This window comes from Eptesicus fuscus, chromosome 13 (assembly GCF_027574615.1).
Source record: "Eptesicus fuscus isolate TK198812 chromosome 13, DD_ASM_mEF_20220401, whole genome shotgun sequence".
In the NCBI taxonomy this organism is placed as follows: domain Eukaryota; kingdom Metazoa; phylum Chordata; class Mammalia; order Chiroptera; family Vespertilionidae; genus Eptesicus; species Eptesicus fuscus.
The window spans coordinates 79547714-79557673 of NC_072485.1; the positions used below are offsets into that span (position 1 = coordinate 79547714).

General features: G+C 57.7%; 2 long non-coding RNA genes across 3 annotated transcripts; both read right to left on the reverse strand.

Moving 5' to 3' along the window:
- Positions 1-1445: 1445 nt before the first annotated feature.
- On the reverse strand, positions 1446-2894 carry LOC129151280 (uncharacterized). The gene is made up of 3 exons (XR_008558010.1): positions 2610-2894; positions 2215-2304; positions 1446-1648 (listed from the first exon to the last, which is right to left on the reverse strand). It is a non-coding gene; the product is annotated as an uncharacterized LOC129151280 (long non-coding RNA).
- A 3182-nt stretch (positions 2895-6076) lies between these two features.
- LOC129151096 (uncharacterized) lies at positions 6077-9894 on the reverse strand. Of its 2 annotated transcripts, none has more exons than XR_008557899.1 (2): positions 9422-9894; positions 6077-6620 (listed from the first exon to the last, which is right to left on the reverse strand). It is a non-coding gene; the product is annotated as an uncharacterized LOC129151096 (long non-coding RNA). The 2 variants fall into 2 exon arrangements; XR_008557898.1 differs by lacking the exon at positions 9422-9894 and adding an exon at positions 7611-7774.
- Positions 9895-9960: the final 66 nt, after the last annotated feature.

The following is a 9960-nucleotide window of genomic DNA, read 5'->3' on the forward strand; positions in this document are numbered from 1 at the left end:
GGAAAAAGGACAGCGATCAGAATAACCAGAACTGAGAATGTCCTCTGGGCCAACTGCCAGGAAGTCTCCTCCAGAGGAACCAGCCACACCCCAAACAAAACCGCCTCTGACAACAAGCCCCTTGGCAACCAGGAGGAATCTGGGGCAGATTCCCACCCCCACCCCCATCCCCACCCCCACCCCTTGTCTCTGCAAAATGGCATCTGCAGGCAGGGCTGGGCCCCCCTGCTGCGCCCGCCCAGTGGTTCTCGGAAAACTGATGACTATCCTGTGACCTTGACCCAGAAGGTTGAGTGCAGCAAGCCCAGGCCTGCTCTCCCTGCTCTCAGCCAGGCTCTCTGCCAGGGAGATTCCGGCAGTTCACCCTGCGCCAAGGTCTTGTCCTGGCAGCATGTTCACGGGTGGGCTGGGGAGACGGGGCTTGAAAGAACAGTGTGGAAGGAGGGAATTGCCTGTCAGAATGTTCTGGAAAGCTGGGAGGTATGTGTAATGCCAAGCAAGTGCCTGCCTTCCCTGCTGTGTCACAGTCCCAGGCTGGGGAGTCAGCCCTTTATTTACCTACCAGGCGCCGGAGAGGCGGTAGTCACTGCTGTGGCAGCTGCCTGGGCCCACCGGATGCCTCAGCTTTCTCCACCTCAGCTCTAAAAATCCCCACTTCATTCCCAAGTCCCGGAAACCGTCTTAGATTTTATTTTTCAAAAGAGCAGGAGGAGCCCTAACCGGTTTGGTTCAGTGGATAGAGCGTCGGCCTGAGGACACAAGGGTCCCAGGTTTGATTCCGGTCAAGGGCATGTACCTTGGTTGCGGGCACATCCCCAGTGGGGGGTGTGCAGGAGGCAGCTGATCGATGTTTCTCTCTCATCGATGTTTCTAACTCTCTCTCCTCTCCCTTCCTCTCTGTAAAAAATCAATAAAATATGTTTTTTAAAAAGAGCAGGAGGTGGAATTAGCCTCACACAAAGCATTAGCATTCTACAGCGCTTAGAACTCCATCTTAAAGGGACCAGGACCCTCCTTTGTGCCCGTGCTGGAGCCGCCCGCCACCCATTTCCAAGGACAAATCGGCGGCTTCAGAGGACCCTGTGGAGAAGCTCCCCTCGCCGCCCAGTTGGGCAAGGCCGGCCTTCTTTCGGGAAAGGAATGTGTCTGAGACGAAATGAGGATGGAACCGCCCAGGGACTCTCTGTCCTGCCCTGGGGGGAGGGCGGCAGGCAGGCAGTGCTGGACCCGCATCAAACATCGGCCCCTTTCTCTACAAATAAGGCCAAAGGCCCCTCCGCCCGTCGGGGGAGGCGGGGAGGGCAGGGCGGGAGTGTGTCAGCAGATTTCTCTAGATCAAAACAAGCTGTTCCGGGAAACCGCAGTAAACAGGCCTTGGGTGCGGTGGGGCTGGGGGGGGGGGGGGGGCCGCCCTCGCCCTCAGGGCAAAGGCCGCGCCTTCCCGGCACCCCACTTAGGGGCTCAGGCTGGAAGGGAAAGAACAGGGAGGGGCCCCTTGGGCAACGTCCGATTTCGGGGTCAGCGCTCAGGCTCCGTCCTTCCCCACGGCCACGGCCGCCTCCCCTCCCCATCTTGTTCTGAAGTCAGCCCAGCTCTGTTGTTTCCAGCACACACCAGCCCAGGAAGGGCCCCGAGTTCCTAGGCGGCCCTGGAAAAGGAGAGGAGCGGGTGGGAGAGGGTGGTAGTGCCGCTTCACACCAAGGGCAGGTCAAGGACAGTGTAGAACCCTACCCCGCCCCCCGTGGGTCCAGTCCCGGCGCTGTGGCCCAGGGCCCCGGGCGCTCTCCTCACAGGGACCCTCAGCTGGGCTGCCTCCTCTGAACCCTGAGGCCCCTCCGAGCCCCAGGCCCTGAGCCCTGAGGGAGGAAACTGCACAGTCACGCGTGCTGGCTGCCGGCCAGCCCTTCCAGCCTGCTTGCCTCACAGCAGCTCACGCAGAACAGCCACCTGCGCCCACAGCAGCCCCCAGCGCCTCTCCTGCCTGACGGGGAGCTGGGCTGCAGCCAGTTGGCCCCCACCTCCCGGCAGCCTGACCCTGAGCACACCCTCCACCCTCCACCCTCCACCCCTGCTTTCCTTCCTCTTTCCCTCTTCCTCATCCTGAGTGTGTTCTGCCCGGAGGAGGCTCTTCACTCGGGGCTCCTGGCCCAGCCCTCTCTCAGCTCCTTCAGGCCTCGGCCCGAGGTCACTTTCCGGGGCGCCCCCCCACCGGACCTGGGCTCCTTCAGGAAGGGTTTTTGTCCTCCTGGATCTCGGCGCCCTGGAGGCCCTGGTGTGTTCCCGGCACCAAGTGGACCTCGGTAACTGTGTTGAGCAAACAGTCTGTGTTCTGTAAAGGCCACTCTGCCCCCCGTGAGGCTCCCAGTGAGCATTTGTGGTCTGACTGAGCATCAGCCCCACAAACGCCTGGGGTCTGTCCAGCACTGGGCTCCCAGGTCAGCAGACAAGGACACAGGATGGGGCGCTCCCTGTGGGCCGGCCAGGAGCTCACAGGAATGCCTGGGGTGGGCAAGGGAACCAAAGCCGGAAGAAGCTTGAGGGAGAGGGTGTGGGGGGCTGACCTCCCCAGACCCTGGCCTACTAGGCAGAGGAGGAGGCAGCCAGCCCACCTGCATGCCATGCTTCCATTGTCTTGTCCCACGTGGGCCAGACACGGGCAGGGGAGCTGGGAGGGCATCCTCAGTGAGCAGAGGACTTCTCACACAGTTGACCCATGTCTCCTCTGGGGGTCACAGGGCCTGTGTGGTCACTGCCAGGGCAGATCCAATCGGGGTCCACTCGCCTCCTAAGGCCAGGCCTCCAGGAAATGGGATGGTGTCAGTCCCCCCGCATCCAGATCTCCAGATTCCCTGCCACATACACCCCCCAACTCCTGTGCCTCGGCCTTCAGTGCCCCAGCCCTACTGACCCTCCTCCCTTCACTTCCCTGAGCCCTGCCCACGCTGGCCGCCTGCCTGGAGCCAGCTCTGCCCTTCCCCTGCCAGCTCCTCCACGGGCTCCCGGTCACCTCCCTGTGTCCTGCAGCCCTGCTCCTACCAGCTCACCAGACCCCCTGGCCCCCAAGCCAAGCACCCGTGTCCTTGCTCCCCAGCCTCCAGCCGAGGGAAGGCTGTGGAAGAGGAACCTGGTTCCCCAAGCCTTGCCTCCCTCCACCACTGTGGTGTTCCTCCAGTGGCCCCAGCCTCCTAGGTCCCCTGTTGCCAACTAAGCAAGGCCCAGCTTTGGGCCTGTGCCCACCTTGCCAGCCTCTCCCCAAGCCGTGCCCACCAGGACCCCTGTGGACAGCTCCTCTGGGCAGGGAGCTGCACGGGTGCTGACAACCCACCATCTTCCACCCCTAGGTTCGCACAGCCCCCAGAAGCCCCCGCCTGCTCCGGCGCCCGCCTGCAGCCCCCACTGCCAGGGCCTCCCGCCTCTGCTGGGCCAGTCTCAGGTCTGAGCCTTGGCTCAGACTATCCTTGAACCTCGGAAGGAGGTTCTGCTCGGGTCCCCTTGGCCCACCTGAGGGGCATTGGTGGGTGAGGTGTGCGTGGTGCCAGGGCTTTCACGGGGAGGGAGAGCGAAACCCTCTGGAAGGTTCCCCTGAGGCTGCTGACCTTGACACGGAGGGAGCCCTGTGCTCTCACTGGCCCAGAAAATCAACAGTCACCACCACCCCCTCCGCCAAATGCCAAGGTCAAGTGGGCAGGAGACAGAAGTCCTAGGGAAGAGCTGGGACTTCATTGCTTGTGACGAGTTTAAAATAGCTCGAGGGCTCAGTATGGGTGGGGGAGGGGGGCGCTGAGAGCCCGGCCTGGACAGCTGGGAAGGGGGAGGACCTGGGCGGTCAGCTCCTGTGGGCACAGGGTGAAGCAGGAGGGAGATGAGTAGTTTCAGGGTGTGCCCACCCACACCCTGGACTCCCCCAAATAACCCTAGTTTTTAAATAGGAAAATCTCGTAGGAAATTTTTAAAAATTCCAAAGCAGAGTCTGTTTTCAGGACACGGATCCTGATCTTTGAATAATGTGAGTCCCCTCACCAAATGAGGAACCTAGGGGAACCCCCTGTATCTGGTACTCTTGGAGGTCAGGGGTCAGGGACTCCCCCATCATGGATGGGAAGAAACCCCAGGGCGCCTGCTCAGCGAGGATGTGGGCAGCAAGCCGGGCCAGACCCAAGCCCCGGGTTTTTCCAGCTGCGTAGGTCGGGTAGGCGGTGCCATCTCGCAGCCTCTGCCGCTGAACTGGAGGAAAGGACGGGCTCAGCTGCCCCCTGCTGGCCGAAGTGGGAGAAGCAACCTGCAGGCAAGGACTGTGGCGGACCCTCGGGGCCAGCCCCCCACCCGGACCCCGTGCAGCTGGGTCAGGGCACCAAAAGCAGCCAACCATGGGGCACCAGACTTTTATTATTATTTTAAATATATATTTATTGATTTCAGAGAGGATGGGCGAGGGAGAGATAGAAACATCAATGATGAGAATCATTGATTGGCTGCCTCCTGCACACCCCCTATTGGGGATTAAGCCGGCAACCCAGACATGTGCCCTTGACCGAAATCGAACCCGGGACTCTTCAGTCTGCAGGCTGACACTCTATCCACTGAGCCAAACTGGGTAGGGCGGGGCACTGGACTTTTTTTAAATTGAAGTTGTGACCCCGGCCTGCCCTGCCACCTGTTCCGGATGAGGCTGGGTAATCTGCCTGCCTTCTCTGGAACGGGGGGCTGGTTTGGACGGAGAGCAAGTGCCAGGCGGCTCCCAGGTGCTGTGAGTGGTGGAGAATGACCTAGAAGTGCCCGGCCTCAGGAGACAATGGGACTCCCTGTGTTGATTGTTCAGTGACCTGTTACCTGAGGAGCTAAGGGGTGTCTGGGAGCCACGAAGACCCTGTCCCCCTGCACTGACCCCATCGGCAATCTCTAGGTGCCTCCTCTGCTCTAGGGGCCTCCAGAGCCTGGTGCTGGCCGAGCCAGGCCAAGCTGCCAGGCTAGTGGGGGTAACCACGCCTGCTTCTCCAGGCAACAAGGCAGCTGGTATTTTAAAACAACCTTAGATGCATTTTGCATTTACTTATTTTACTTTTTTAAAGATTTCTTTTTAATCCTCACCTGAGGATATGTTTTATTATTATTATTGATTTTAGAGAGAGAGGAAGGGAGAGGGAAGAGGAAGAGACAGAAGCGCTGATGTGAGCAACATTGATTGGTTGCCTCCCACACAAGCCCCAACCAGGTTTGAACCCACAACCTAGGTCTGTGTCCTGACCGGGAACTGAACCTGCAACCTTTTGGTATATGGGACGATGTTCCAACCAACTGAGCTACCTGGCTGTCAGTTGATATTTTGTAAAAGCCCCAAGAAGACCAAAATAACAAACCATCAGGGTGGTATTATGGGTTGAACTGTGTGACCCCCAGTACAGTATGTTGAAGCCCTAACCCTCAGCATCAGAATGTGACCTTAGCGGGGAAAAGGGTCATTGCAGGTGTAGTCAGGATGAAGCGGAGTGGGTCCCTCGTCCGCTATGACTGGGTCCTCACGAGGATGTAGGACAGACACACACAGGGGGGAGCCACGTGATGACGAGCACCATAGACTGCCAGCGGAACCCCAGAGGCTGGGAGAGGCAGGAGGGACCCCCTGCGGCTGCCTCCGCCTTGCAGACTTCCAGCCTCCTGAACGGAGACAATACATTTCTGTTGTTTAAGCACCGCCCTCATCTGTAGAACCTGTAGAGGCAGCTCCAGGAACCGTGCAGGGGAGCAAAGGGGCATGAAATGAACTCCGGACCATCCAGTGGGATGAGTGGAAGCATGAACCTGACATAACACAGACAGATGCCGCTGTTGCAGGCCGGAGATGCTTTTACATCTGTCACTCAATGTTACCTTTTACATCTGTCACTCAGTGTCCCCACTCACAGATGAAGAAACCGGGGCTCGGAGAGCCGGTTTTTGATTCCACAATCAGGAGCACCTGCCAGCCACCTCCCGCCTCTGCAAACGGTTACAGATGTGTGTGAACACGGCACTCTGCCCCTGGGGCGTGGCGAGATTGGACAGGCATCCTCCTCCCCCAAACCCGAAGAAGCAGGTATTACGCCATCCCTATTTTATTTATGTATTTTTTAAACTGTATTTTTATGTCAGAGAAGAAGGGAGAGATAGAAACATCAATGATGAAAATCATTGATCTGCTGCCTCCTGCAGGATCCGCCCCACACTAGGAATGGAGCCCACAACCCGGGTATGTGCCCGACTGGGAATCGGACTGTGACCTCCTGGTTCACAGGCTGATGCTCAACCACTGAACCACACCGGCCAGCAGGGGAGACCATCCTCATTTTAGAGAAGAGGAGAGGGAAGCCAGGCAGGTGACAGGACTTGCTTAAGGCTACAGAGCAGAGAGGAAAGCTATACAATGAGCAGGTCCTGGCCCTCCAGGAGAGACCAGTCTGTTCCCGGGACAGCCGTCCATGCGACAGGTGAAGGGAATGAGGACAGGTGCGACGTTGGGCAGCCAAGCCGGGGAGGGGGTTGAGGAGTGCCAGAGGTAAAGATTGCAGGGTGTGTTCCAGAAACAAGTGGAGCCAGTATGTTGTGGGCGAGGACTAATCCAGGACTTCAATGTTAGGGGTCCTCTGTAAGAAAAAATTTTAAATTCTACTTTTGCAAATTCTACAAAACCACGGAACGCAGTGCCAAGGCCTTCCAGCGCCTCGGCAGGGGCCCTGCGAGGGGGGGGGGGGGCCCTGAGGCTGGTCCTCATCCCAGGTGACTCAGTCTCTGCGCCGAGGGCTGGGGACGGGCTGGGTGGGTGGGTGGGTGGGCATCCTAGAGTTCACGTTGCCCAACACCTGCTCGGAGCCTGGATTTCAGCTGGTGCCGCCTTGTGGGGATTCGTAAACCAGGGCCCAACCTCGGGCGCCCACAGTGCAGGCGGCACACTCGGTATGAGAGCAGGCAGAGCGCGTCAGAGACCAGGAAGTGACTCCCAGGGGAGCCTTCGGCAGCCGCCTGACAGGAAGAGCTGGGCTCCCCACAGGGACTGTTCCCAGTTGGGCTCCCTTTCCCTTTGGCCACCTCAAGGTGCCTGGAATTGGGATCCCAAACTGAGAGGCCTCCCCCAGCACCCAGCCTCTCCCCCCTACCTGCTGGCTCCCTCTACAGGCCACACTGGGTGGTTTCCAGGGGTCAGCTGGCATGCGCAGACACCTTCTGAACTTATGCCCAAAAAAACAACTGGGTATCAGTGGAGACTGGGGTGGAGACTGGGCTGTGGTCCAGGGAGGAGGCCTGGGCAGAGTGAGCCACAGACAGAAAGGGTATGTTGGGAGCAGGAGCCCCTCCATGGTGTCGGGAGGGGGTCCCCCAGTCAGCCTGAGCCTTCACACATACACGCAGCCACTCGGCTAACCTGGCCACTAGCGCAGGGGGTGCGAGGACCAAGATGCCTGGTCAGAGATGGGCGGAGAGGAGGTAAGTGAGCACAAAGCAGGGAGGGCCGCAGTGAATGCGGTGTGCAGTAGGCAGAAGTCAGGCTCCCAAGATGCCTGGGTCCTAATCCCTGGAGCATGTGAATCAGAATTTACAGGCAGAGAGAAATTAAGGATCCTCTTGGGCCTTCTTACCCTGACCATCCATCAAGATTGGAAAACTTCACTCTGCCATCCAGTACGGGAGCCCGAGCCCGAGGGCTGCATTCCTTGGTGCATCTTCTCTCTATAGAAAAGGCTAATATGCTAAGTGTCTGTCCGGGTAATGCTGTCACGAAGCAACACCCGGCTTCCTCTTCCTAGCGACCACTAGCCTCCTTGCAGTTTCTTCAGCCCAGGAACAGGACTTGCTTTATAGCCAGGTGGAAACACTTTACACTGTAACCAAATGTCTGTGAAGCATTTTCCTGTGCCTCATCTCATTTGGTCCTCACGGAATCCTATTTTCTTTTCACTAGCCAGAAAACAAAGATTTAGAAAGTTTAGAAACTTGACCTGACTGAAAAGAAGAAATGGTGGACCTTGAAAATACCTTCAGGTTTTCTCACTGCACAGAATAGAGTCAAACACTGCTGCAGTGAAATATTTCACCCTTTGTTCTCCCTGCGTGATCTACAATAATGATCTGCTTTGTGTTGATATTTACTGCTGTGTTGCTGACAATTACCTGAAAGAAAAGTTGGGGTGCTTCACTGGGCTGGAGAAAGTTTAGCTACATCAGAAAGCAGGTCTAATTAAGCCAGTTTATTCTAGCCTACCTAATAATAGACAAATATGCAAATTGACCACACCTTCGCTATGCCCAAGCCATGCCCACCAGCCAATCAGGACGAGTATGCAAATTACCCCAACAAAGATGGCGGCTAATTTGCATATCAAGACAGCATAGAAAGAAGCCAAGAGATGCTGAAGGGAGCAAAGCTGCGGAGAAGCAAGCAAGCTGGGGGGAGGAGAAGGGAGGAGCGGAGGCGGGGCCGGGGGAGAAGGAAGGAGAGTGGGGCGGGCTGGCGGAGAAGGCGGGCCGGGGGACAAGGGAGGAGCGGAGGCGGGGCGGGGTAGAGTGCAGCAGGAAACCCTATTGCAGGATTTTTCCTGCAACGGGAACGCTAGTATATATATATAAAAGGCTAAGTTGACTCACACATGCACAATACATACAAAGCTCTCGCTGGCGCCAATCGCACAATTGTGTGTTTTGATCTGTCATTGTCGATTGTGAATTTGGTTGACACTTCTATTATAGGGAAAGGGCAAATAGCAATATTAAAATATTTCTTCTAATTAATTTCCTTTCAATGTGCACCAATCTGTGCACCGGGCCACTAGTAGTTAATAAAGCCAACACACAGCTGCGAGCAGCTCCCAGGCTGTAAGTTTCCCAGCAAAGAGGAATTAAGTGGCTAATCAGCTGACTGTAGGGAGAAGACATGGACTCTCCACCTTGGCCCAGAGTAGTAAGAATCACAAGGGTCCTTAAACCTGGATGTGGAAGGCAGAGGAGTCGCAGAAAGAGGTGTGAGGAGGAACAGAGTGCGGGCTGAGGACCCCGGTCTCCCTCCCTGGCTTGAAGATGGAGGGAGGGGCCCCAGCCAAGGAGCGCAGGTGGCCTCTGGAAGCTGGAACAGTAAACAGGTTCTCGCCAGAGCACGGAATGCAGCCCTGCCCACACCCTCATCTCAGCCCGGTGAGTTCCCTTCAGACTTCCGACCTCCAGAACTGGGATAGTGAGTGTGCTGTTTAAGCCACCAAGGTTGTGGTCGTTGGTTACAGCAGCCACAGGAAACTAACCTGCGTGGAGAGGGCAGAGGCCTGGGTAGAGGAAGGTGCGCCCTGAACCACCAAGATGGGTGTCTGTGCCATCGGCAGGCCCTGGCCTCTCAGGTGAGTCCCGTTCTCCTTTCCAGTTTTCTGGGCACAGGACTTCCCACCCTCCAGCCGATGCTCACCCACAGGAACAACGCCATGGCCATCACTGCCGCGCAGCTTCCTGTGGGGTCCACAGCGCTCCCAGGGCTGGCCTGACGCTGTCCTTGCCCAACAGGATCTGTGGGAAACCAACTGCCCCCTGCCCTGGCCCTGGGCATGGGGAGCCCACAGGGAGGGCTCGAGAATCGCCCAGACCTCCTGGGTTCTCTGCCATCTCCCGAGACACTGCCCTGGGCCCCATCCCGTGTGAGGAGGCACCTGGTGACAGGTGGCTCAGGGTCACAGGACAGGGACAAAGGCCCAGCAGCCTTCTTTCCCTTCCTGTTCCCCTGCCCCTCCACAGAACCCCGGCCTTGGTTCCCACCATGAACCCCCAAACCCCTCTTGGACCTTCTTCCTCTGACCAACCACCAAGATGGGAAAACTTCACCGGCTGCTCCGTGTTTCAGCACGGGAGCCCGAGGGCTGCACCCCTTGGCGCACAGCGAATACAGAGCCGACACCCGGCTGTGACCAGCTCCCAGGCTGTGACCAACACTCCCATTACTCACTCACAAAC